The sequence below is a fragment of the Falco biarmicus genome, chromosome 5 (assembly GCF_023638135.1).
Source record: "Falco biarmicus isolate bFalBia1 chromosome 5, bFalBia1.pri, whole genome shotgun sequence".
Taxonomy (NCBI): domain Eukaryota; kingdom Metazoa; phylum Chordata; class Aves; order Falconiformes; family Falconidae; genus Falco; species Falco biarmicus.
The window spans coordinates 81533753-81561489 of NC_079292.1; the positions used below are offsets into that span (position 1 = coordinate 81533753).

The 27737-nt window shown below is 42.6% G+C and overlaps 1 protein-coding gene across 3 annotated transcripts in view; it reads left to right on the forward strand.

Moving 5' to 3' along the window:
- The first annotated feature begins 5483 nt into the window (after window positions 1–5483).
- FAR2 (fatty acyl-CoA reductase 2) overlaps window positions 5484–27737 on the forward strand; it is a 145318-nt gene continuing 123064 nt past the window's right edge. The window contains exon 1 of one of the 3 annotated variants that reach the window (XM_056341354.1): window positions 5484–5629. The gene's annotated coding sequence lies outside the window, so the exon portion shown is untranslated. The other 2 variants (XM_056341351.1, XM_056341352.1) reach the window with 2 other exon arrangements.

The window sequence follows — 27737 nt, forward strand, 5'->3', positions numbered from 1 at the left end:
ACCTTGCTGGCTGCCTTTCTCCTTTCTCTTCTGTTATGCCAGTGAACGGGAATTGACAGAGCTGTACCGATCAGCACCAGGTAAGGTTCTGGTCTAAAGAGTGAATGGAGCTCCCGACACTACGTGGAAACACTTCGGAGGCAGTGGCTGGACCTGCCCCTACCTCTGAGTTACTCTCCATGTTCTGTTTTACTCAAGGGACTTGGAAGAAAATAATTTTTATATGAGAGAGGAAGGTGGTATTAAAACTTACCTTGATGGAAGCACAAGGAAAAGACTGACACAGAATTTTCTTAAAGGGTACTTTCAAAACAGTACTCACCATTGCATAAGTTTGATAGTGTGAAACAAGTCCTTCTAACTAAAAGAGAGGACACAAAATTAAGCCTCAAATGTCCTTAGGAAAATAATTTCTTTAAAATGTCATGAATCATCCCTTGTGAACACCAATGTATTTATTACTCATAAAGCTTACTTTCTCAAGCAAGTATAAAACCAGAAATGTTATCACAATGTCTTTTTTCCATTTGCTTAGAAAAAGAGTGAAGGGTGTTTCACGCAGGCTGTGAAATTTGAGAGTTGTATGGCCTCTTTCTTGCCCAGAAGGTTGTGCCATGAGCACAGTGAAGGAGCTAGAACAGTACAAGCTGTGTGTACTTAACAAGCAGAAGGAGTTTTATAACATGGCCTAATCCTTCCCTACCTGAGTTGTCTCACATGCTTCTTGAGATGTTCTTTGACAAGATCTTGATCCTGGTTAAGGGAGCCTTTGCTAACAGCATGCCTCAGAATGGAGAGATGTTTTGTTTGGGGCCTCTGGATATGATGTGAACCCCAGATTTCCCCACCTACTAACTAGCAGGCAGTAAGTCTCTCTGAAAGTGAAACTTTCAAAGATAGTTGTTAAACCTGCAAAGCGTGCAATATTTTAAGCTCTTCCCTGATGTGAGTAGTGTATGCTTAGGTGGCAACAGGATCTATTGCAAGACAGCATCATTGTAGCTGGAAGCGTGATCTCAAGTGGGGAAATCAGAATATGCCTTTGCCTATATAAAGTAAACCATGGATGCTGGTCAGCACTGCAGCTAAAGCCAGGAGCTGGAGCAGCCTTTGAACTGAGGACCTGCCTTCATACCATCACGTAGCTGAACTTGGGAAGAAGTGTAGTTTATGTTTCTTGCCTTGCTGCTGCTGTTAAAGTTGAGGTCTCCTCTGTTTAGCTCTGGTCTCAGGTAGATGAAACAGCACAAACTCAGAGGTAACAAATAAGATTCACATAGACATTAATAAGGAGGAGTGTAAATGTTAATACTTCCTTGGTTGATCTAAGGGCATCAGATCTTCCTAATTAAGGATAAAGGTGCCAATTTCTACTCTTTTTGAAGTCAATGTCCGTAACACCTAATTCAACCTGTAAAGTGCTCATAACTGAGAGTATATACGTTTCCCAGAATAATCCAACTCAGTTTCCTCAAGCTTTCAATAAAATAAAAGTATTTTTCTCTGTTCAAATGAGGCATGAAAAGGCAAGCTTAAAAGAAGTTGTTGAAGAAGGTTAAGAGCCACTAAAAAGCAGGGATAAAATAAATTTCAGCACTCAGACAACTTTGGCAATCTCTACTTCAAAAATAACAGTAATATTAAAATGACTTGAACCTTTACCCTTGATTCCTTTAGATTTCTGATACATTGATAGCCCTAAGGATCTGGATTTTTTTTTTTCCAGTTTACAGATCATCTGGACTTTTGCACTGTTTCTTCAGACTAAGCTGCTTTGCCTATATAACAAACAAACCAACCCAAACAAAACCCCATATCTGTGCTTATTTTTTCCAAAGTTGTTGAACAGATTTTTGTGGGTAATAGTAATTCCATGTTCAGGACAACACCTAACCTGAAAACAAGCAATAATATTTTTCAAGAGCTGGTCACAAATGTTCTGTCCAGCCTGTAAAGACTCAAGATGAGTACTATACTGATTTGGGGGGTTTAACCAAGTGTGGGAACCATACAGAGTTACTGTCAGTGATGTTTATTTTAACAGCAATGAAGTTCTTTAGTGCTTATATTAAAAGCCATCAGCGTCATAGAGTGGCTTTTAAAGTAATCAGCTGTTGTAGGATTTTTTTTCTCGTAAAACTAAGATATACCACAGATAAGCTGCAACTAGGCCAGTTACTTGACTATAAATTAATTTCTTAAGAAATTGTATGCAATTCATCTTCTTGTGTAAAATAAGCAGATTAAGCACTTCGCTCCTGCATTTAAATAAAACTTTACTACTGCTAGGATAGGATCCTTTCACTAATGACCTGTGAATTACTTGAGGTTTCTTGTTAGGCATTTAAGTTATTATTCTGTTTAGATGCCTCATTGGGTTTGTGCTCCGAAGACTTTGTTGACACTCTCTTGAGGTCTCTAAAATTTTAATGATGTAAAGGTATGTCAATCAAGCTCCAGAAAAAATGAGTTTCTAAGTTTTTGGCTTTTTTTCAAGGAGACAGTATGTTAAACCTGCAAAAGAGGGCCACTTCGTTTTGAATCCATGGGCTATTTGAAACAAAACTTCCCGTACCTAATCCATACTCGTGAATTTGGCATATGAAGGGGGAAAGAACAAGAAGTCCTCACGAGATGATGTTTGTGCTTTGGCCTGTGTTGAAATGAGATACTGGGTAAGAAGACTGTGTCAACAGGTTACAGTAAGGCATTATTGCATCTGGTAGAGATCAGTAAATGCAACAGAAAGATTATTGACAGACCTTGGAGGTATTAAGCTGCTCAACTGTCCCTAATTTCTGTGAAGCAATTGTTCCTTAGTTCATCATCCATGAAAGATGAGAGGTTTTGTACTGAGACTAGTCTGTTGTCTGTCCCAAAGGTACTCAGTTATGTGTTACAAACATTCAACTCTTTCATCCTGATCTTCCGCCCCTCAGTAATCCATTAGATGTAGAGTTAGGGCACATCGTCAAAGGAAGTGAGGGAAGTGCCATTCCGATTCTTCCAAACTAGCTTCATGGGCCCTCACCAGGCAACTTCCCTTAAGCAGTTTTGCATCAAATCATTTAATGGTACTTTGATATAAAATTTAACTTTCCTACCTTTACATTTTCTTTATATTGCTTTAGATACCACTTCAGATTTATGCAATCTCTAACAAGGTTGGTTTCAAACTCATGCCTCATCCTTGTGATACAGACTAAAGTCCCAGGCTTGCATCAGCTCTTTCATCAGCTCAGCCACTGCAATTAGTGACAGAATTAAGAGGGTACTCAAGAAAGAGCAAGGAAGGCTGGTATCTCGTTCTTCCCTGAGGGCAGAGTACCCTACAGAGTTTACATTTGGTACTCCTTTTAAGCATGTGTGATGTACTACTATAGCTAAAAGGCATTTTTCTCAGCCAAGTCTAGATTTCCCCCAGCCCTTGACACATTTGAGAGCTGCATTACTACCTTCAGTTCATTAGTTTAAAGGGTAACCTTCTCAGGTTGGCACTGTTTTAATGATTCTTTCTTGTTTCTCCATCTCCTTAATCGAATTACCCCCTAACTTTTCCCAGAGATTTCTGGGAAGCTGTCATGAACTGTCTCTGACACACTACTTGTTCAATGTCCTAATTGGCTCATAGTTGGGAACTGCTCTTCAAGCCTGCCTGCTGTTTCGAAACTTCACAAAGCAGTTTCTGTAGGTTTGTACATTTGAATGTACTTTGTCTCCCATGCAACATCTCTTGAAAGAGTTTCTGCAAGAACTGATGCTTATCGAGCTCTCTATTCAATGTCCTGAAAGATAACTAACTAGCGACAGTTCTCTCTCTGTGCTTTCCAGAAACTTTCTTCCTGGATATTTTCCAAACTGCAAGATCACAGGCTTTGAACAAAGCCACCTCTGACTGCCTATTCTTTTAATTCACACCTTTGTCTACTTGTTCCCCATTTTGGTGCCAAGTAGTCACCTCCAGCAGGTAATTCAGGTGTGGCTTTTTCAGTTTAGCCAGAGGCCTGGCCAGTCTTCAAGGCAGATGTTTATGTTAAAGAGTATGCCTGAGATGTAGGGAACCAAAACCCTGTTTACTCAAAACTATCCAGGGAACCATCAGTCACTCTCTGCAAATAGCTGGGACTTCCTTGGGTAAGAACCACTTCCTCTGGTTTCTTTCCTTGCAAGTTCCCACTGGCTACATTTCCAATGACTGAATCTGAAACTCCTTTGCTAGAATCATTTAGGTTGGCAAAGACCCTTAAGATCATCGAGTCTAACTGTAAAAGGTGGTGTAGGTTGTTTTTCCTTGTAAAGGAAAAAATGAACTTGAACCCAGAGCTTCCCCTGTCCTGTCGAGTGCTCCAGTCCATTGAGATAGGCAGCACCTGGTTGTTTGTGAAGGCAGCAGCTGTGCTTCCAGCCGTACAAATGATGAAGTCAGTGTACTCCACATCCCACCCCTTTGCACTGGGTGAATTCCCTGAAGGGCTCTGTCTGACCCCACACATAGAAGCCTACTCCAACTCGGTAGGTGTAGTGTGGAGAGGGGTCAACACAGATCTTGTGTCCCAGGCGATCTGAACTTTTATGGTCCACATTGATCTGAGACCCCTACACCCAGGTATCACGTTAAGGGTAGCAGGACATGTTCTCTAAAGACGCCAGCCAGAATGAGGTGAACATGTGAAGGTTTTGGAGACTTCACCTAGTCTTAGGCTTCAGCTGCTGGTGCCCAGGTGTGCAGAGGGACGTGCAGGGAGTTGTCATGTGGAAATGGCAGGCACCTGTAGCCTTTCAGCTTCTCGACAAAGGAGACGAGGCCTGGAGAACTGTGGCTGTGGGTGTAGTAGCTAATCCCTTTGTGTGTGGAGTTCTGATGGCTCTGATACCGATTCAGTCATCAGTGGGCATCTTACCCAACCTCTCTGGGACTGGTTTTTTTCAGAACTAATATACTGAAGACAGTAATTAGATAAATGCAATGTTTTAAGATTAATTAATGCTTGTACATACTGTAGGTGTAATAAGAGGATGTAAAAGCGTCATGTCTTGCTGATTCTCACATTGGGTTGAAAAGATCTTTCTGAGGGTGTATTTTCCACAGCCAAAGTGGTAAAACTAGTGTTGGCGGCACAGGTAGGGCTTTGCGGCTCAGGAGGTATGCTGTGCACCTTCTATTTTCCTATTGCTTGTAAGACAAATTGTGTAATTAACTTAATGTGCCGGTTTTATAACTCTGTTTCTGCGTGCAACGTTCTTCCTGCTCACTGTAAGCCCAGAGGTAAATTCTGCTGTAACCTGAAGAGCGAAGGTGTAATCACCGCGGGGGACCCCCGAGGGACCACTTCTGCTGCCCCTTGGTTGCGGATTCAGGAAGGTTTCGGTGTCGCCGTGTCCCTTCCCCTCCCAGCCGCGTGCGGGGGCCGCAGCCCAGCCCCCCGCCCGCAGCCCTCGCTGCCCGATCGCGCCGCGCTCCGGGCGGGCGGGGGCGGGGGGCGGGCGCGGGCCGGGCGGGGGCTCGGGGAGGCGCTGAGGAGCCGCCGCAGCCGCCACCGCCGCCGCTCGCCCCCTGCGCGCCGCCCCGGCCCCAGCGCCCCGGGGAGCCCGGAGGCGGCCGCGCCGGCAGGAGAGCCCCGCCGCTCCGGTAAGGCGAGGAGCCCTCCGGGAGGGAGCCTTTTCTCGCGGGCTCCTCTGACTTCCTCCGAGGGCTGCTACGGCGTGCGCGGGTACCCTGCGGCACGGCGAGCGGGGGGGCGGCGGGCTGCGCAGGGGGGGACAGCGGGACGCGGCTTCGCCTCGCTGCTGCTGGGCGATGCCGGCAGCGGCGGGGACCGGGGGAGAGGGGGCGGCCTGAGGCGGGGGCGGACGCGGCGCCGAGTCCTGCCGGTGATGGCCCCGCTCGCCCACCCCCGGTGCGCCTGGCGTGCCGACCGGCTCCCGCTGCAGAGCCACGCCGCTCGCCGCTCACCCTGAGCGCGGCCACGGGCAAGCGGGGCCGGGCGCGGCGGCGGAGCGGAGCGCGGGCGGCCTGAGCCGCTCCGCATCCCCGGGCGGGCCGGCAGCCGCCTCCCCGGCCGCACGGCAGCGGCTGCGAGCGGCGGCAGCGGAGACGGCAGCGCAGAGGAGCTGCTCCTCCCTCACCCGGCCGGATATATAGTATCAGACCCAGAGGGGGAGGAGAGGTTTGTGGGGTTTTTTTTTTTTTCTTTCTTTCTTTCTTTTTCTTTTTCCTCCTCCGTTTATTTGCCGGGAGTTGCTTTTGTGCTAGGGAAGGTGGGGGCAGCGGTTTGGAGAGAGGAATTGGTCGGAAAAGCGGTAATTGAAGGTAACAACCCGCTGGGGGACGGGGGACGACGACGGGCGGACACACAGGAGGAGGATGAGGCGACGCTGTGGAGGGATGATGCCCAAGAGGCGAGGGGGGCGGCGGGGGAGCCGGCCGGGGGCGGTGGGGCCGGGCCGGCTGCAGCGCCCGCGGCTGTAGGAGGCTCCGCCGGGGCCGTGCCGGGCAGGTACGGCGGGCCGGGGGCGAGCCCCGCCTCGGGGCAGCGCGGAGCCGAGCGGAGCCCCGGACCGCCCGGACCCGGGTGGTGCCCCGGGGCAGCGGCCGCCCCAGCCCAGCCGGCGCTCCGGGCGAGCCGGGCTGCAGCCCTGCGGGCGACTGAGCCCTTTCACCGCGGGTTTAGCTCCGGGTAGCGGTAATCCTCAGTGCGATGCTATAAAAAAAAAAAAAAATGTCTAATATAATTTTAGGGGAGGCTTGCCTTTTTGTTTTCCCTGCTATTAGGCCCATACTTTTTTTTTTTAAAGTGTAGTATTTGACAGCAATACAGTTTTAATCATATGGGGAGGGCTCCTTATTACTGAGCCTTGGTGCTGTTTTCTGTCCCTTGATTGGGAAATTACTGGATACCCCGGCTGCCCGCCCACCCACAGGGCACCACTGAGATCTAACCCAAATGTGGTACAGGATCCTGTGAGGGTATCCTCGGTTTTCTAGAAACTAAAGACACATGACCTTGTCCTGTCTTACAGAGTTCTTTACAGTAATGTGGCTACTCGGAACAATTTGCTTTTAGGTCTTTGCCTCAGAGCCTTTTAAGGGCATAACTAGAGAGACGAATAACTAATGACAGACCATTATCTTGCAGTGGGAAGCAGTAAAGCTAAATGGGGGTTGTTTCACCCAGAAATATTGGACTATGAATTCACTTAAAAGACGAGTTTGGGATCTTTGTTTAGACTGAGATTTTACTGTCAGTGAAGGTCGTTATTAGGCTAGAACAAATATACTTCAAAATCCATATCTGGTCTAATCCTGGTTCGCTTAAATTTGTATTGAAGTAAGTGTAAAATTGAACTATTGGGTGATCTCAAAGGTGTAATAAAATGCATGGCCTTTCAGAAGCGTTTGATACCAAAGCTCACATTGCTTTGGCACATTACAGTGCAACTTTCTGCATGTGCTGGCATTCTGGGAACCTTCATCTCCACTTGATAAGGAGCTGATAGCAGTTTAGAGACCTGCTACTGTGGTTTGTTTTCATTTGCATCTACGGTATCAAAAGCACCGTCATTTCCTGCTTACCTGTAATGTTCTTGAGCAGGAAAGTGCAAGTTCTGTTCATTACTGTATAATGTACTCATCTTCTCTTTAAAGTAACTGCATAGTTTAAAAATTACACTGATAGTTGCTGTAGAGAAGTTGTAAAATCCCTGCTATGATGTAGTGCTTTAATCTCCAGATCTATTGTGTTCTCTTGCTCTGATAAGCTATAGTTTTGTAGAAACAAGTTTTTAAAACATTTCCTCTGTGTTTTGGGGTGTTTGCCTAAGTTGAAGTCACCATAAACTTCAATACATAGGTGATGATAATAGAAAATTGGGGGGGCAGGGGGGAGATGCACTCACTCAAAGGTATCTGAATTAAACATGAAGCAATAGCAGACTTAGGCTGGCCTTTGGCTATATTTAGGGGATGTTGGAGGATGCATCTGATACTGTAACAAAGCTGCAAATTCCTCTCTTTGCCCATTTGGGTTTCAATTCTAATCCCTATTAAGGCTTGTTTAAATTAGTGGTGGGGAAATGTAGTTTTAAAACATCCTGAAGGCTGTGTAAGAAAGGCTGAGTAAAACACATAGTATGTCAGCTGGACAGAAAAAGAAGAATCTAGAGATAAACTGCCTGAAAAGTAGTAGAAAATGACCTGTTAACAGGCACAAACTTTGTGGCTCTGTTAAGGAGGCAGCTTTGACTGATAAATTTCCCATGCTCACCCCAAAGTCAGTTCAGATCTGACAGGCCTGGATCTCCAGGTGGGTGGGCAGGTGGGTGATGTGGGGATGCTGGCAGGGAGAACATTGGTAATCACAGGGCAGAAGAATTATGGCAGGGAACATGGGTATTATGACCAAAGGCACAGAGACTGCCATTTGGTCTGCATGGTATGGTAGAGGCACACAGTGAGTGGCCAGTGTCTTCAGAAATCTCTTGGATATTGACGATTTCAATTCCTGTGGCAGAATGTAGATCCTTGCTCTGAGGGCCCAGTTTGCAGCATTAGACTGTCATTGTACAAAAACTTTTCAATTTTTTTTTCCTTACATTCCACACAGGAATCGATCGATTTGCCAGTTGTTTGTTTTGTTTTGTTTTTTTTTCCCCAGTGACAAATCATTTAGATCTATACAAGTGACAGATCACATAGATGAGGGCATAAGGAAGGAGAAAACAAATACATGTTTTGAAATGGAAAGCGCAGAGGCACACCCTTTTTTTTTTTTTTTTTTTTTCTTCCTGGTGATAACCACAGGTCTGAGTAGTTAACAGAAGCTGAAGGGCAGTGGAGAGTAACTGTGGGGTTGGGGGAACTCCACTAATAAGTATTCAGCTCACCTGGGGACAGTTGCTTATCTTACTGTGGTGGTGTTTGGGTTTGCTGCATTTGTAGGAAAATGTTGGGGATAATTGCTGCAGGGGATAGTATTAGCATTGCTCAGTAGCTGCATTATTACTATAAAAAAATTATAGCATTCTTATTCCCTGAGGGTCCTGGGTCCACAAAGGAGGCTTAAGAAATGAAAGTTTCAATTTTGCAATGCTGTCCAATGAGATTAACATTATCTAAGTTGTTAGTGGTAGGTTATGGAAGGAGTTAGGCATCTCCAGACATACCTAGAAATAAGTATCATCTGAAGCATGTTCAGTTTCCTGGCTGAACAAGCTCATACCCAAAGGCAGTCCTTGTCTGGGAGCTGTTCACCTGCATTAATGTGGAGCTGTGCTGGAACTAACCAAAACTGGCCTCTCCACAAGGCAAAGGGTGTGACTCAGTGGTCATTTTAATTTGGCATAAATGTGGGCTCCTGCCAAAGGGTCAGCCTGCCCGCCTCACCTCTGGCAACGCATTCCTGATCTCTCCCTTGTGCTGGTACTATCACAGCCAAATGCAAATCCGCTCTTGGTGTTGCTGTTGGCCTGGCTTTCAGTTGGATGAGTTCCTGGCTCTGACTCAATGCATGACTAAAATGCATCAAGGAGTCAGCTGAGGCATGCACTTGGGGGAAGAGCAGGCCAATTCTCATCGCACTCGGTAGGAGCCCCATTTGGACCAGATTAAAATAAGGGTGGACCTGCAGCCTGACAAGCTCACTCAGTGCTGTGTTAACACTTCTGCATGGCTTCCAGATTTGGTTTGGCTTGTATCTGGCCAATTTGGAGAGCAAGGAGAGGTAGCTGTCTGTCTCCAGTCACCTGTGTAGACGTACTCTACTATTCAAGGGCTTGATGAACCGAGTGGAAGAGGAAACTTGGACGACCAAAAGTTGGTTTAAACACATGTGTTCTTGAAGGAGGTGGGACCTTACTCTGGCATGCTAAAAATTACCTCCTGCTGCTCAGGATGTGGAGCTCTGAATTGAGGTTTGGGGTCAGTTTTGCCAATGACCTTTACCACCACTCCTGTTGCTTCTAAGTCTGCCTGCCCTGTATTTAAATTGCAGACAACTTCAGCTACAGTCTTTCTCTTTTGCTCATGGCCTGTGCTGATAAAGGCGAGGGTTGAGGCATGAGTTCTTTGTTGCTGTGGTGATGCTGACAACAATGATTTCTCAGCACGGGATGGTCATAGCCATAGGGAGCAGTCATGGGGCAGCGTTTCCCTCATTCGCTGTCTTGTGTGATGTCTACTGGACTGCTGTGAATCAGTCCCCATGGACTGCTGTATAGTGTCACCATGCACTTGTAGCATCTCAGCCTTCTTTATATGGAGCCATGTCTGGCAAAAGTCCATTTTCATTTGTTATCACAGCAAAGAGTATACTACAGCAGGTGCTTTGCCTTTTATTGCATTTTTTCCATTTGAATTTTGAATGGTAAGACTGTAACTATTTATTTTTTTTAGCACCATCTAAGGTAGACATTTTATCTGTTGGTTGGTTGTTTTTTTAAATTCTCATATAAATAGTACTTTCAGACTTTCTTTAGAAAATGTAGTTGTCTTTGGGTGGTATACAGTGTTAAAATTACAGGTAATTAGGTCTTTACATAGTGAAATAGTTAATAGTAGGATCTTGTGTGTAGGCATATAATTTTCTATTGGTAATTATTGGAAACTGGAAATCCACTCTCCCGCAAATCTCTGGCTACATTCACTTTTGTTAAAGCACGAGGCATATTGAAGTTTTAGCAAAAATACCTGTAATTCAACTACAGTTGTGTTTGGTTCTAAGCTTATATTAGCTGTCTTTTGAAAGAGTTGCTTGTACATGTATTTCTCTCTTTTTGTTTGTACCTATGCCTAGGCAGTTTCAAGTGACTGGAAATTGCATAGGGCTCTGTTCTTCCACTCATGCTCACAGAAAAGGATACCTTGTGCCATAAGAATATACTATTGTGTTTAACTCCAGTGTTTTCTCCTTCCTGAAAGTAATTGTGGAGCAGCTGTGCCCCTAAGAGATGCATATTATAGGTTTTCCTCATACTTCATTTCATTTTTAACCCATTATGCCAGTATCCATCACATGTATCTGCTTTGAGAAGCAATAAGTTGTCCTGTGGCATTAACAGAACAAATACGAAGCTTAACAACTGGTTAACTCATGCAAGGATGGCAGGACTGATCACAAACCTGGATACTTACAGGTAATTTCTAAAGCTTTCAGCCTTGCCTTATCCAAACCCAGATCTGCATTTTATTGCACCCAAAGGTGAGAGGCGATTTTACCACAGGGTGTTCTCTGGAAACAAATGTAAGTTTTTGATTCCAAGTTTGAATAGCTTGTGTCCACCTTCATTGTAGACTCAGTTTTTACTACTGTTTCTGCAATGCTGTATAAGGTTGGTGCCAGCTAGATTGACAATTCCTTTTTTTTTTTTTTTTTAATTTTACCTTCCTGAAAGCAACCATAAACCCTGGTGACTGAAGGAAAGAAAGGTTCCCTGATTTCCCGTAAAGAGCGTGGATTCATTTTGCCATAGATAGTTCGGGAGGGTCTTTTCTTATTCAGGGGATGCTGAATATAAATACATGGTAGTGTCACAACCCTCTGTAGAATATTCCTTCATAAAATATCTTGATACTGTGATAGAAATTATGAAAATGTAAATTGATTGCAATTTGTAAACAGTGCTATATATGAAAAATAAGGAAAATATTCTTACAAAGCTATACACTTATTCTTATTTTCTACTTGTTTAAGTAGTGTAAGTCTAATGTTGACATCGAGTCAATCCATTAACCTGCTTCTGAGGAAAATCTGAAAAGCAGAGATGCTATGTAGAAAAGGTACCAACCCTCTTCAGGAGCGTAATTCCTACAATATATCTTAGTAAATCTTAAAAGAGAGATTCTTAATTTATTCACTAAATGCTTGGGAATTAAGAGCACAGCAGTCTTCTGAAAGGTTCTTTGAGATGGGCGTGCCGTTAACAGTGGGCTGTACAGATGGGTTTGATAACAGCCAAAGGTGGTACCATTTAGTGATTCATTGGTGGGACATGAAATTGCCTGAGTCATCTTAATAGGTGTACTGTGATATCTCAAAAGGGAGTTACAATTGACTAACTAGTGGTGTGCTACACAGCTGATGCGGCGTGCAGAAAACAACAGCCTGATGCTAGCACTGTTTTCTCATTAGTAGTGGGTCTTTGCTCCCTAAGTAAAGTAATGATAATTTGGAGAAGGTTGTAGCTGCAGCAGCCATCACTGTTTTGGCCAAACACACAAGATTCATTTGGAAATATGTTTCTCTGTTACTGCTCTCGTTGACACATGAAACTTTTTTTTACCTGCTCTCTCTGTTTTGAGATACAGTGTGAATAATTGTGCTTCTCTGAGCATTGCTCCCCATTGCAGTGTCACTCTACGACTAACGAGACAAGATTATTCACCATTTGTGAAAGTTTGTTTGATTATGCAGGGTTGAAGCCTCTGACATGCCTCCTTCATCACCAAAGCCTTCAGAAACATGAGCTAGTGCTTTTGGCAGAGGTCTGTACAGGAAGGCACGTGTTTGCGCCTGGATTCAGCGCTGGAGCATTCAGTGATGCCTCACTCTTAGGTACTGTCCTCTGATGTGGTCAGAAGTAACACGTTCAGAAGCAACTCCCAGAAGCAAAGTGGTCGTGATCCGTGGTGAATCACAGTGCTAGACTGCTGAAACCAGAAGCTCTGCCCCTTCTTTTCCTGGCTGGGACCAGGAAACAGAGGTGGTTTTGTGGCTCCAGTCATATGACGACGTGGCTGGTTGGCCTGTATTGGCTTGCATTTGGCTGGGCTTCTGCAGTAAGGCAGAAGCAGTTTGGAGGTGGGATGAACATGAGTGAGTAAGCTTTGCCGGTCCTATCCTGGCATTGTGGCAGCCCGTGAGGTCAGCTGCTGCGGGTTTTCTTGATTGAGGCAAGGAAAGAAAAGGGGAACTGCTTTTTCTGCCAGTATCCTGCAGAGCTGCTAGGATGGTGGAGCCAGGGACTGCCGCAGATCTTTTCAAAACCATCTGCTTTTACCACCTGTCTTTGCTTATTCACAAACACATAGTCTTACTGGGCATTAGTATTAAAAATCTTTCTCTTGAAGTGTAAAAAAAGTCTCTTCTGAAATTCCCCCATTATATGCCCATAGCTCAAGCATAAAAATGTATGTTTCTTCTGCAATTCCCCCATTATATGCCCATAGCTAAGTCGGGGACTACAGAAGTGCTCTGTTGTGAGGGAAAAGGGGGGAAGAGAGAGGAAAGGACTTGCCGGCCAAACATAAAACACTTTCTGATGTTGTACATGCTCACAGTGCTGTCAGTGGGACTTATCTTTGTTATCAGCTGGTCTGAAATGGACGACATGATTCTGCTGAAACCTAATTTTAAGGACAGTTTTGAGGGTGGAATTTTGATACACAAGGAGCCCTTAGCAAAACTTCTATTGCATGCACTGATATCAGCTTATTCATTGCTTCTAGCTTTAAGTCAAGGAGAACATCACAGTGTAGGACCACTTACAGATTTCCTTTGGCTATTGAATTGAATGTTATTGCTGTAAAGCACCCAGCTCCTGTGTTGGATGAAAAATTTTTGAAGAGGCTGAGACTGTTTGTCCCCAGGCCATTAATTAGACACCCGAACTTTCATGTATTCACATTTCTAAATCGAATGTGACAGGCAGAATTATACCCTTAGTTAACCCTCGCTTCATATAACTGCGGCTTCACTGCTTTACTTCTCATCCTGCAGACTGCAAAGAAACAATTTACTTGCTTTGCTGACAAAAGATCTGTTTATGCAAACTCAGAGCTCTCATAGCCATGTAGTCTAATGTTACATGCGGTAAATTCCACTTTATTCCTGTGAGTGCAGCTGGAACTTCGCAGCCTAGCTTTTTACGTGCCCTATGATCCTTTCTCCAGTAACGTATGTTATTGCTTTGATATGGTTCTGCTTGTACCTCCCTATGGAGCCCTTCAGTTTGCCATCTGCAGGAAGAAATTAAATCCGAGATCAAGACATTGCAGACATTGAATGACATTATCTTCTACCAGTGACCTCCTTCAAGCCCTCATTGCTGCTATCTTTATTAGATACTCCACAGCAAACTGACTAAGCTAATACACTCCTAGTGTGGAACAAAGTGTCAGTGATCTCCTCTGTGCATTTTTGTGCCTTTCTTTGCATCTGAAATAAACTTAATGACACCGCTGCAGAGAGGAGAGGGCAAGGAGCCCCAAGGTACCAGGGTTGCTCTGTTGTATGTATCAAAACAACCATCAAATCTTGCACCTTGGTGCAGGAGTCAAACATGTCAACTCAGTGGGAAACTCAGGGTTCTGCAGGTAACTGGTAACTTTCGCTATAGCACTGTCTAGCTGTAGTTTTATTTTTTCTTCATTCTTATGTTTACGTTCAGTGATTGCTGCCTTGTACCATGTACCCTCAAAGCAGCCTGTGGGTTTCTACTATACTTGAATTCAATGTTTCAGAGCATCCTAAACAAAATATTTATTTGATGGGAAATGTTGATCTTGATGCGTTTCTCAGTTAATATTTTACCTCCCCTGTTTCCTAATCCCTGTGTTCTCTCCCAGGATTTTGTTTTGTTCCTTTTCCTCACTCTGCTGTCACTAAACTGAGGAAGGAGATAAAGTATCTAACTGTATCCACAAAGACTGATTTCATGCCTGAGATGTATCACTTCACCTTCATTTTGGCCTGACACTGACCCTTCATTGCTGTGTAGCATCAGGCAAACTACTGGCTGTGCATTAATCCCTGTGGCTCAGAAAAGAATTCAACCCATCTCTACCATGTTCTGAACTCATTTATGCTAAAATGAGTGCTTTACAGACACCTGGCTCAAATCCTGGGTGCTGCAGAATCCAAGTCAGTTGATACATGGAGAAGAGTTGTTCAGTTCCTGGTACTGGAATGCTGCTCCCTACATGTGTTTCAAGGGGCATCAGGTGTTTTGGTCCAGTGGTTTTTTTTCTGCTGAACATTTGTATTGGACCATATACAACTGAGATGCAGGCAGTTGTTGACCTGCAGATGTTAACACTGAATTCTCTACCAATGGCAAGTCTTGCTTTGACTAGCTCAGGGTTTTTCAAGAACTGATTAGGCATTGCTTACTGCTGATGAACTCACCCACAAAGAATTTCCAGCAAGCAAGTCGGGGATCAGATGAAACTATATGCTTCCAAGACGATGTGATAACATCCCATATTTAAATACGAAGTCTCTGGATTCTGCCAACGGAGTAATACTCTTGAACCAACCGCATATGCAAAACTAAACTTTGATCTGACAGCAAGTCAGTCACAGCATACAGGTGCATTAGCTGTTCATACTACACCACCTGGAGGGGGTCTTACTTCTCAGGTTTCTCTCATAAACCTTTTGCCTGTTAATGTTACGTTTACTACAGCTTTGGTTTTCAAGTAATAAATGGTTGTATTTCAGTAGCCACCTTTCTGCTGGTGAATCATAAACAGGCTGAAGTTGCATTAATACTGCACACATTTCTGTCATCTTTTCTGAAGGGCTGGGTTTCCCCCAGACCAGGATGGTGACATACATAGGAGGACAGGTTGCTTTTTGACTGTCTCTCCTTTGTTCTTAAAGCTAAATATGATTTTAAACTTGTAGTCTTAAAGGTTATAGGTTGGCACATCTAACTGTCAATATTTCACCTTAACAAATGGATAGTTATGTTGAAAAATGAAAAAAATAATATGCAGTGCCAGTTTCCATAGCTGACCATAGATTGCATCCTTGAAGATGGGGAAGTTCTTGCCTTCTGAAGCAACATAATCTGCATTTATCAAAACCCAAGTACTTTACTCATCACTAACATTTAATTTCCATGGCAACCTACATAACTCTTGTTCTGGGAGATGAAGTAAATTGATCCAGAGCCCTTCATAAGAACTGGTCTGTGGTCTAAGGTTCATGTGTTTGAAATGTTAAAACAGTCACGATACTGTAAAAGTAAAGCTGTCTTTCATTGAGTGACAGGGTGCCTTCAAAGAGAGCAATTCTCTTCTTTTCCACATATGTCTACATCTAATGTGACTAAAGTGATTGTGAGCCCTTAAATAAAAATAAAAAGTGGAATTCTAGAAGTAGGTCTTGTAGCATTCCTAGATATATATCAGGAAACTTGAATCTTGTCTCATGGGTAACAAGAGTAAGCTAAAATTATGTCTGATAATTGGAAGTAATCAAGATAATAAGATTCTTTTTCACATGATGCATGCAAGTCCTCATATTTTTTCACTCTAAACATATTTTTTCATTGTGTTGTCTGTGTTTTCATTCTGGAGTAGCATTGGCAGCATTTGGTGCTTTGCTCCATGTAGCTTTATACAAATACCACACCGTACTGCCGACTCTTTAATAAAAAAAGAGTACCTCCAAATTTTCTTTTATTGTCTCTTTCTGTCTTTGAAATTCTTACCTGCTATGTGTAACTGTGTGTCCTGTCCCTGCAACATATAGTGCCCAAAATATCCTTTCAGGGCTACTTTTAATCTAAAGTGCTCAATAATTGCCAGCAGCAGCTTCCTTTAAACTCATGATAGAATTTTTGCTAGGGTGTCCCATAGGTAGTTGTTTTTTTATTCTGTACAGTGCTGTGCAAAACTCTTATCAAAACAGAACTTTCCACTTGTACTGGTAGAGGTATTGCATCTATTTGACACTTGCTTTGAAGGTTTAGGAAGATTAAGGCCAGGAGAATACGCTGTTAACTATAATTCTGTGACAAAGAGGTCATACTTCATTGCTTTATATTTTTAAAATGCCATGTTCTCCATATTTTATGGAAAATTACCTTCTTTAAAAAGCAAATTCTGAATCTCCTATTCATAAATTGTAAACCTACAACTGTAGAAGCCACTTGTTCAGCGCAACTCCATTGATTAAATCATCTCTTTAATATATTGCAAATAAATACCTGGTGTAGTGTTAGCAAGGCACCATATGTTCTGATGTCTTAGGATAAACATAAAAATAATGTGTCTCCACCAGAACTGCATGATGTGAGAACAAAATACACTGGGCCACAGGTGAAGTGTCCTCTTATCATCTTGAGAATGTTTTTTGCCAGAACACGTTGATTTTATTGCTATAGTAAGTCTCTTGCCTCTGCACTTTGTGTTTACTCGCATGCTCATTGGAGCTGTGCGTTTTCCTTATAATCGTGCGGCATTAGTCCTTGAAAGCAAAGGGAGCATAGCAGAGGACACGAGTGATAATCCATGGTACAAGGTATGTAGAGTTTCAGTAAAAGCGATAGTTTTCAAATCAGATAAAGAGGTCTGCCAGTGCGCCACATGCTAAATGAAGAGTAGTAAGGTAGTGATTTGTGCTTGTTTCCCATTTGACTGTTAACAATGAAAATAAGATTAACACAGTAGACACGCGTTGCATTAACATATATGGTAGGGAGTGGTGTTTAAAAGCTGCCTGTGGTGGGAATGGCTTGCCTTCTTTTGTTCCAACCTAGCACTGAGAGCTAGCAGCAGCACAGTGGGGTTTGTCTCAAGACCCCTGGCAGCAGTGCCATAAGAGAACATTCTGGTCCTCATGTTTCTTGACACAGAAGCAAGCAGTGACAACTCTGTGGGTCCCTGGTAAATTCAGAGGGTATGTAGTAGTTGTGCACTGAGCGTTCAGGAAGGTAACCTGGCAGGTTTGCCAAGGCAGCGGTGAGTTCTCTGCGTCAGTGAAGGGGACTCTTACTGGGTGTCCTTCCTTCCCGTGTGGTGAAAATTAATTAATAAATTAATTAAAATCAATTAATAAAACTGATTACTACTCTTGAAAAAGTCTTTGTCTTTAATTAGGAATCATCTAACTTGGATAGGGAGCTCAGGGAGCTCAAGAACAACTGTAATGAGCAGGTGGTGTTTGTCCTGCGCATCTTTTGAACAAGCAAGGTGTGAGCAGGACCATCCAGATGATAAATCCTGTGTGCAGCTCTGTCATGACGGTAACTCCACTGCGCTCGGGTGCCTGGCCAACGGCCCCGGCGCGTGTGAACCTTACGAATCATGAGACAGCGCGCACCTGCACTTAGCCTAAACTTGAAAGTTTACATATACTAGGTATGTAAACTATTTTTGTTTTTCACTGAGTATAAAGCCGGGCCAGCTCCGGGACTGGTCCAGAAGCTTCACCTACGGGTGGACAGACCGCTTAGGAATTTTCCCAGTTACCAAGAGACCCCTGGCACCAGCTGAAATGGTGCTGCCCAGCCAAAGTGTGGGCCTGGATAATGCTAAGGTGGGAATTAGGTGACGTATCCTTTTCTTAGTCTGTAACGCTTTGCAGTAATGATCTCATGCTTTGCTCCTATTGCTCTTTTATCATATTGTGCATAATAACTAGTACTATTTCCTTTTATCATATTGTGTGCTGTTTTCCTGTATTATATTATAATAAACTGCATTTACTCTTATATTTGATTTGGAATTCATTTTGCTTGGTATGTAGTCAATCAGCAAAACACCCTGAAGGAACCACATCCTAGCAGAATCCACATAGAGCATAGTAATTTTAGCCCTGTTAAGCAAGTGTAAGGTCATGTGTCAGAAGGGTGAGTTCTTCATTCCTTCAGTTATTTTGGAGATGCTGTTAAGGTTAGGGTCAAAAGTTTTCTCTTTGTGCTGTATTTCTCAGCTTTCTGTTCTTCTCCCTTAATCAATATTTAGAGGCCTAGTGCTCTAAAGATTTGGGCTTTCTTCCTTCCAATATAGCTGGCTACTTGTGAGAAGTACTGTTTGCTAGATGGCTGTTAATTAAGGTCAAGGGGTACAGCACTTCCATATTTTATAAGGGCAGGGTGAGGATAAATACTTTGTTCTCAGAGCCCAAGCAGCATGGCATTGAGCGTGCGGGCAAGGGATGACCTGTTTTGCAGTGTGGCCCACCGAGCCAGAGGCGTGATAAATTCCTATTCCAAATACGATACCGTACAAAAGCAAAGATTGTCTAGGAGAACATAATTAAGCAGTGTTGCACAGGAAACAGAGAATATTTTGCCCTTCAGAACTACTTAGAAAAGCTGGTTATCTTCAAATCCAGCAGGTTGGATGGGATCTGTGCTAGGATTCTGAAGGACATGGGTGATGCAATTGTAGTTCTGTTCTAAATTTTGCAATTAAATGACCAACTGTGTGTATGCGGGGACATCAGTGGATATAGCATTGTCTGACTTTGACTTCAGTGAGGTTTTTGCTGTCTCTCACTGAGGAGGCTGTGGAAGAATGGGCTGGAGATATGGATTGTTAGATCCATAGATTGCATGGATATCTGGGTTCAAAGGGTAGTCTTCAATAGCTCAGTGTCCCATTAAGAGACAAGTAATAAGTAGCCTGTGAGGGCTTGGGCCAGTAGTGCTACATCTCTGTTGAACAGAGTGCACCCTGAGAAAAGTCATAGATCACATTAAATTGGTAGGAGAGAGATTTTAATACACCAAATGGTAGAGATTCAATTCAGCTAGACCTTAAGAAACCTGAGCTTTGGACCAACAGAAACCTCATGAAGTTCCATGAGAATAATCACAGTTCTGTGCCTGTGCAGATGAACTCTGTGCAACGGTACAGGCTGGGAAACTGCTGGCTGAAGAGAACATCTGTGGGAAAGCAATGGGATCTTATGGTTGCTACCAGGTGGAAAGTGAGCCAGTGACATGTTTTCATTGCAAATAAGGCAAACGGCATAGTGGTCTACACCAAAAGCGTGGCCAGCCGATCAGGGGGAGTTACAGTCCTCCTCATCACCGTTGTGTACTGTGCTTTTCCAGTTAGTTTTGAGGTTAGTCAAATGAAAAGGACAGTGCTTAAAAAATGGAAAGAGGATGCAACAGAGGACTGCTAAGATTATTTGAGCCATGGGACCCATGAGCTATGAGGAGAGGATGAAGGAATTGGGCTAGTTTAGTCTGGCCAAAAAAGAGGCTAAGGGGCAGTCTTGTGGAAGCCTGTAGCTGCTTGAAAAGGAGTTGCAATAACTATGGAGCTGAAATCTTATGAGTGGCAGATCATAAAAACAAGGGGTGACTGTCAGAAGTTGCAGATTGAGAAGTTCAGATTGGCCATTAGAAAAATAGTTTTTCACTAAGGAATAGTGGCAGGACTTTTTTAATATTTCACCCAGAGAGGTGGTGGAATCTTTCCTCGGAGGTTTTCAAGACTCAGCTGGACCAAGCTGTGGATAACCTGATCTATAATTGGTGACAGTCCCTCTTCAAGCAGAGGCTTTAACTGGTGATCTGCAGAGGTCCCTCCCAACCAGCTTTTCTGTGATTCTAACGTCAAAGTAGTTAGAGCCTGCCCAGGGCAGCAGGGCTGTGCAATTTTGTAAGGTTCTGACATTTCTGTGTCCGCAATGGTGGATTTGGAATGGTGGACAATGGAAGTGCCTCTTCTACAAAGATTTCCTCCTTGCCATCAACTTGAATTGTATCTATGTACAAGTCATCCTTAACACTATGTGATATTAGGTAGGCTTAAGTTGCTTAGCCATTTTGAAATTTTCTGCCTTTTTGACATGCCTTTGGGAAAACCACAATCTTCACATGACCATAGGAATCCAATTAATTTGTATTTCAGTTGAATTAAGATTATTTATTAAGACTTACATCTCTCTTAGCCACTCCTTCTCTCTTCCTAGGTATGCTGGGAGCTGTAGAACTGTATAGAAATCTGTTGTTCAAACTGATCTGTCCAAAATAAGAGACACATGAGAAAATCAGCTGTCAGGACCATTAGAAATCTGTTTTCATGGATCAGTGTTGATGACTGTTTGTTTTCAATTGAGTTGATTTCTTCTTTTAAATCTGACTGCAATTGTGAGCGCTGCAAGATTTAATTGAAGGAGGCAACTCATGGAAAGGCAAAAAACCGGTCAACTAAAAGCCAGGATAATGGGAGTATGATTTCATCGGTAATCCAAGGTAGGAGTGGAGACAGACAGAATGGGGTCAACCTTTGCACAAGAAAGAAACACCCAAAGTCCAGGTTTGCCCAACCCACAGCCAAGTCCCATTGCCAGAAGCCTGTGGGTGGGAATGCCACAGCATGCCCTGGGCACCAGCACTCCCTGGGGCTGGCAAGAAAAGGTATTGCAGTCCTACATTGGTCACCTTTTGTCATTTACCTGACTCCCAGATTAAGACCAATGCCAGTTGCATCAGGGGTATGGCCGTGCAAATGTGGCTATATCACTTCCAGTCCCAAACCAGTTTTATTTCTTTAACTTAATGCCTGAGCCAAGAAACCGTGCAGACCTGAGACTGCTGGGGGACAAACCAGTTTAGGGGGTATCAGATCTCATTTAGGTTGCTTATGATTACATAGAGAAAAGGAGAAAAAAAATCCTAAAACTAAATCCAAAACATTTTATGTTCTAAATCCAGGACTCGGTTTGGGGAAGCCTGGATTTAAACCCTTGACATTAGCTGACATAAGCTGATTCGAGGGACAACACTGAAGTAACTAAGAAACAAAGCGTTATAATGTGTGGTCATGGTCTTTCATTTCCTTATTCAGTGTGTTTCTATGAAATATTTTCCAAACTACACCTATGTGATTAAAATAGGCATTGCTATTGATTTACTGCACCCTTTTCTGCTAAAGTGCTATGCCATAAAAATAATGGTATGTAGAAATAATGCTCTCTGTTGATGTGGATTTCCTTCCTATGGTTGGTATTGCTATAGCAACACTTCCCTCCAAACCTTGACTGTAGTTACAAAAGTTGACATTGATTTCAGATGTGGTAAATTATATCTGTATTTAGTAATGAACACCCTAATATCAAATGAAATAAATACTTACTTTTCTAATTCATCCCCCACCAAACCTTGACTTACATTTCAACCAAATAATTCTATTTTTAGGAAATTTCCTTTATCAGTATTTCAGGAAGTTGTTGCTAGATGCAAACACAGTTTTCCACTCTCAGGGTTTAATACATTTGTTGCAGCTCAGTTTAAGCATCAGCATTTGCTGTGGCAGTTTTACTAAAAGATTCTGGGTAGGAATGTCTCTGCCTCTGCTAGATAAATTTTCACAAGAGGGTAATTAGGATCTAGTCTAGATTTCTGTGGAGGCAAATATGAAAAAAGGAATTATTTACATGTGGAATATCTTGAAAATGTATTTCAAAGAGAATATATTTCTGGCTAACATTTCATGTGTAAACTTAAATCTCATGTAATAGGAGGATGTGTATGTTCATATTTGTTTTCAATCCAGAATTAGAAGCAGCAACCAGGGAGTAAGTGTATGCACAAGAGCTGTCTAAATAGAGTGTGGGCAGGAAATCAGCACTAAGATACCAGATTTCTTCTGGTGATCTTCACTGGGGCTTCCAGATGTTTTTTATTTAGTCTTGGGCAGTGATAACTTTGCTGAGAAACGTCTGTTTTCTTGTGCGCTTCAGTATTGTGGTGGCAATATAAACAGCGCGGTGAAACAGCCCTGTCTGAGGGCTGCGTTACTCAACTTCCCGTTCCAGATGAAGCGTGCCACTGAGGCGTGCTGGCTCCCGTGCATGCTCATTCATTGCACTGCCATGCTGATGCATCTCTTCAACCCCTGGAGCCAGTGCTAGCCCAAAAGCAGCTTTGCAGAGTTCCCCTGCAGTCTGAGCCAAAAGCTTGCTGCCAGCTGGGGAGTTTCCATATCCATGAGAACATGGAGAGCCTGAGAACAGAGGGGATGAGGGGGAAAATGCAGAAGATCTCTGGTTGTTTGGTATTGACCCATATGGTGTCAGCCTTTAGTGGGGCCTTGTAAATTCAACCAGCAAAACTCAGGCTTTTCTGCAGTGTGGTCTGGGAGCCGTAATAGCTTGGGGCTATACCTGGTCTGGCACTGCATCCAGGCAAGTGTTTTTCAGTAAGTCAGAGCTTGGAGCGGCTCACTCACTCCAGCAGGCATCAGCCTGCATTTGGTTGGGTTTGCTGGTTCAGCTGTGCTGCCTCTCCTGCTGTTTGGGTGACTCTGCACTGTTGTCGCTAATATGCCTTTTACCTGTCATCTTGGATGTGCTGCCTGAAAGTGGACTGTATTCGACTGGAGCCAGTGAATCCGAATCTCATTGTTAGACCACATGTATAAACCCCCAAGCCTCTAGAAATCACAGTAAATAAACCTAGTTATGCTTAAACCCCATACATTGTGCAAGAGCATTTATGAAATTAGCTTAAAAATTACAGAGTGACGGCAGCTAGGATAAGAGTGCCATAGCATGTAATCACGATTAGACCTAGAAGCCGAGGGGTCATTGTTGTGAAAACAAAAGCATAAACCTGTTCGAATTCCTTGGTTATGATCTGCTGTTTCATCCACCTCTGAGCAGCCCAGCCGGTAAATCCCCTCTGGGTTTGCAGTCGTGAGTGATAGGCACGTAGCTTCGAAATTAATTGTAACTTCACCTGGATTTCTTGCTCCTGTTTGTCTTGTAATATGTAGCTTGTTGGTTTGAGTTGTTTTAAGTCCCACTTTGTGCTTAGACTTTGGAGTGGGTTTTATTTGAGAGATTCAAGGCTTTTAAGTTGGGACGTGGGTAGTATAGGTAAGAAGTGTTCCTGGGCCCCTTGTACCAAAGTGACCCGGTTAATACGATCCCACCCCTTCTATCTGTTTTCAGTGAGTTACTGAGAACAGACTCATCTGAACCTCAGGCTGTAACTTGACTTGCTTCTCTCCTGAAATTGCCCCTGCAGAAGAGCCCCAGTAATGCCTTTCTCTCAATGTGCTTGGCATCCTAGACCATGAAGAAAAAAAAAAGATTGTTGTTATGCCATAAAAATATGTAGAGTTGGTATAAAATCTCTTGTGCCTCTGGAGAGGGAGAGGGAGTGCAGCGAATGGGTAACGCTTTATCATCAGGGAGCATCACATTGCACGAATGTTTTTTGCAACCTGAAAATGTTTGAAACAAAGCTGGTTGCTGTGTGATTAGCAGCAGCACTGTATCAGGAACACACCTTTACCTCTAAATCTTGTAGTTAAGCTGGTTGCAAGCTAGTTATCATAGGACTCAGCATGGATTTCATATATATAATAAGCAGACAGTCTGCTCCATATTTGGAACACTGTTCGTAATGGAATTTTTATATAAATACCAGCATGGGATTACAAAGGATAACACAGCATTTGTAAGCAAAACTTTTTATGTGCAAAAACATACCTAAAAGTGGGTCCTGAAGACAGTGAGCTACCTATTCACACAAGTCTGTCAAGTCCCGTGCTTTACAGGTGAGGCTTCATCTGTTGGTCTCCTCTAAAATTCTGTATTTGTGGATGGCTTCTCTCCAGCTCCAGGCTACACCAGATGGCAAGAGTTGGCAGAGTTGAAAAGGTATCACTACAGGGGACTGCTGCCAGCCAGGTTTTGCCTCCCAGCAAAGCCTACCTGTGTGATGTTGGGCGTTGGATGCTTACTTTTTTTCATGATCTGAAAACTCAGTGCATGGGTCACAGCACCCTGCTGTATTGCATCTTTTCTCTATGCTCCTGTGGAGTCCCTCTTTCACATTAGTGTTAGAATAACCTAGATCATGTCATGTAACATTTTGTTATTATTTTTAGGAGTATTAGGTTAGATCTGCAGTGGAAGTTTGGCAGAATGAATTATCTGCATTGGTTTATGGTAATTGAAGATTTTTGTTTTACTTTTTTTCACATGGTTAATAAAGGTGTTATAGAAAATGACAGTTGCAGAGAACTTGATAACCAGGCTACAGAAATCTTTTTTGTGCAAAAATGCAGGATGATTTAGGGAAACAAACAAGTGTCAATGTTTGTTCTGATTTCCTACTAGGGAATACAATATTTCCAACTTTAATGTGACTATAGCAACATTCTAAGCCCTTAGCTCATACTTCAAAAGGTAGGGCTGTAAATGTAACTTTTGCTCTGCTCACCACATTTCTTGGCTGTGAATTCTGACATTGCCAAGTAGATTGTTTTCGTAACTGCTAAGCGACAGCAAAAACCCGAACCACAAAGCATTATTAGACCAGCAGTCTGCGTTTCTATGGCCTTCTACCATGAAGTGGAGTCAGTCTGCACACTCCAAGTGCAGCAAACTGCAGAAATGCAATTTGGCAAAGTTTGAAGGGAATACTTTCTTTGATTTTCCTATACTGTCTTATTAAATCTCCTAATTGTGAAGGCAATCAGTGCGTTTTTGTGAGCCAGAATAATTCCAAAGCTCAGTAAAGGGAGTGCACTGTCCTACCTGGTAGTTAAATGGATAGATTCGATGTCTCAAAAATGCCTTGCATCTCCTCCAAGTGCCAGTAGGTAATAATTTCTGTATGCTGCAGACTGGAAGGGAAATGCATTACAGTGCTGGTTTATTAATTGACTTAAGTAAATAGTTTTCATTCAGGTATTAAACTTGTCAACAGTAGTAGTTTAGATTTTTTTAAAGTTGTCGAAAATGCTTCAATTTCTAGCTTAAAGGAAGTGTATGAAATGCTGCGTAAATACAACTGGGCAGTAAACTTTCACTTTCCTTTTTAAATTTGTCCACTGTAAATTTTACTTTTTTTAATGAAGCCTATAAACTGAGCAGATAATTTGGGAGCATATAACCTTGGAACCCTTCCTCTGTGCCTGACTCGTAGACATTTTGATTTAGCTTCACAGGTGATTCCTCTTGGATTCTGTTATCCCCGGGTGGCAGTAGTTTTGCCAGGCTCAGCTATTCAGGAAACATAAATCACATCCTCAAAAAAAAACCCATGAAAAAGTACTGAATAAGAAAGCAATAGGACAAATGAGAAAATCTGTTTGAAATCATGATCTTTAGTCTTCTCTGCAGTAATTGAGGCTATAAAAGCAGAATTCATATGCAATCAAGGAGTCCAGGAACTGGCTATTCAACAAAAACACTGGTGAAAGGTATTGGTAAGGGCAGGCATACTATAATATGGGCATAGTCTGTAACAGTACTTAGCTATAGCTAAACGCAATATATGTTGTGATGGATGATGTTTACTGGTTCTTAAATATCATGCAACTTTCTCCATACATAAGCTGTTAATTCATTTTGCTTATAAGCAAGGCCAAGGGGTTTTTTGGGGTTGTTTGTGGTTTTTTTAGCTGAGGGAAGAAGCCACTGAAATAATGTAATTCATTTATTGCAAAAATTATTATTCTGTGGGTACAAAACTTGCCAGAATATGTAGCTTATTATTTCTTCTGGGTTACTCGTGGTGCAAAATACAATCACAGCTGACACAAAAAGATGATGACAAGGGGCAGCTGAACTTTGTAGAGGTTTCATTTTGATCTTACTGGTTTGTTTGGTTTAGGGAAACTTAAGCACCTTGTTTCCTTTGAGCCCAGCATACTTTGCCTTGTTGGTGTTAGCTCAAAGCTGATACTATAAATAACTCTGAGTTTTTGGTGGTGTGTGGTCAAATGCTCTTTTGTACCCTAGAATTTGATTTCTTATATGTTAGAAGTAGAAAGGGATGAGAAGAGCTAGTTGTTGCAACTAGTTCATGCATGAGCAAGAATCTTAATTTATCATCAGTCTTCTTACAATCTCTTCTTTTCCTCAGTTTTCATTTTAAGCTTGTCTTTTGAATGTTGCCAAAGATGGAAAGGGAAGTTTAACAAGTTTTACTCAGCCTCGCGTGACATTCACCTGTAAACTTCAGATTTAAGAAGTATAGATCTAAACAAATTAGGTCTGGGTAGTTAGCATTTCAAACCAGATTATTTTATGTGGCTTCTAGTGTGAGATTGTAGGCATTGTGCAATTTGATTTTCTAATAAACACCATTTAACTGCTAATGATTTCATCTTAGTTAATCTTACAACTCCTAGAGTCAGGTGTTTCAACACAGTCATGGTGAGCTGTTAAAGTTAAGATTTAGCAATCCTATATATAGGCATCTCCTGAGGGGTTTGTTTGGTTATTTCTTTTTCCTGAGAAGGGAATGTTTATTGTCTCTGTTCCAAGAACTTCCACATCTAATATATAATGTTTGGTTTACAAAGCGATTATTTGTGTTTTCTTTTTCATTAAAAAAGAATCATGGAGTGTTATTGTTTTTAGTTTCAAATTTGGACTGGCATGTAGTGATGTAGTCTTTGTTATGACTATTTGCCACTGTTTGCCCAAGTGAAATGAGATGTTTTGGAACACCTTGATTTTGCTGTCTGACAAGTTTCCTCTAAGAGCAAGCAGACGGGCATTTATCAGCAGGGAAAGACAGGACTAAAGGGGGGAATGCACAACAACAACCATTTGGAGTGTCAGCGTAGTTCATTTCATGCAGATATGCGATAATTGTGGTCTATATCCAATTGTAAGGTGCAAAGATGCTGAAGTTTATTCAAAGTGCTAATTATCATAGGAGTTGCAGGCAGCATTATATTTTACTTATAAATATTTTTATGTTTAAGCATCTTGAGCTTTTGAATACTGTGTGTCTTCTGTCTACACCTGTGATTCGTGTTCAGGTGAAGTCCTGTGGTCTAAAAAGGTACATATAGTCCTAAATCTCTTTGAGGTGATAACCTTTTAGAACATTGTGATTTGTTTCTATTTGAAAGATGTGCTTCGGATACTGTCCTGAACAGGAACACTTCCCAAAATCATGGATTTAATAAGGTCATCTTGACTTATTCCTTGCTATTTTATGGCATGTGTTATGTCCTTGGAGTTCTCTTACTAGCTCTTTCATTCTGAAAGTCTAGCAGTGATTTTTCAAATATGAGGCCA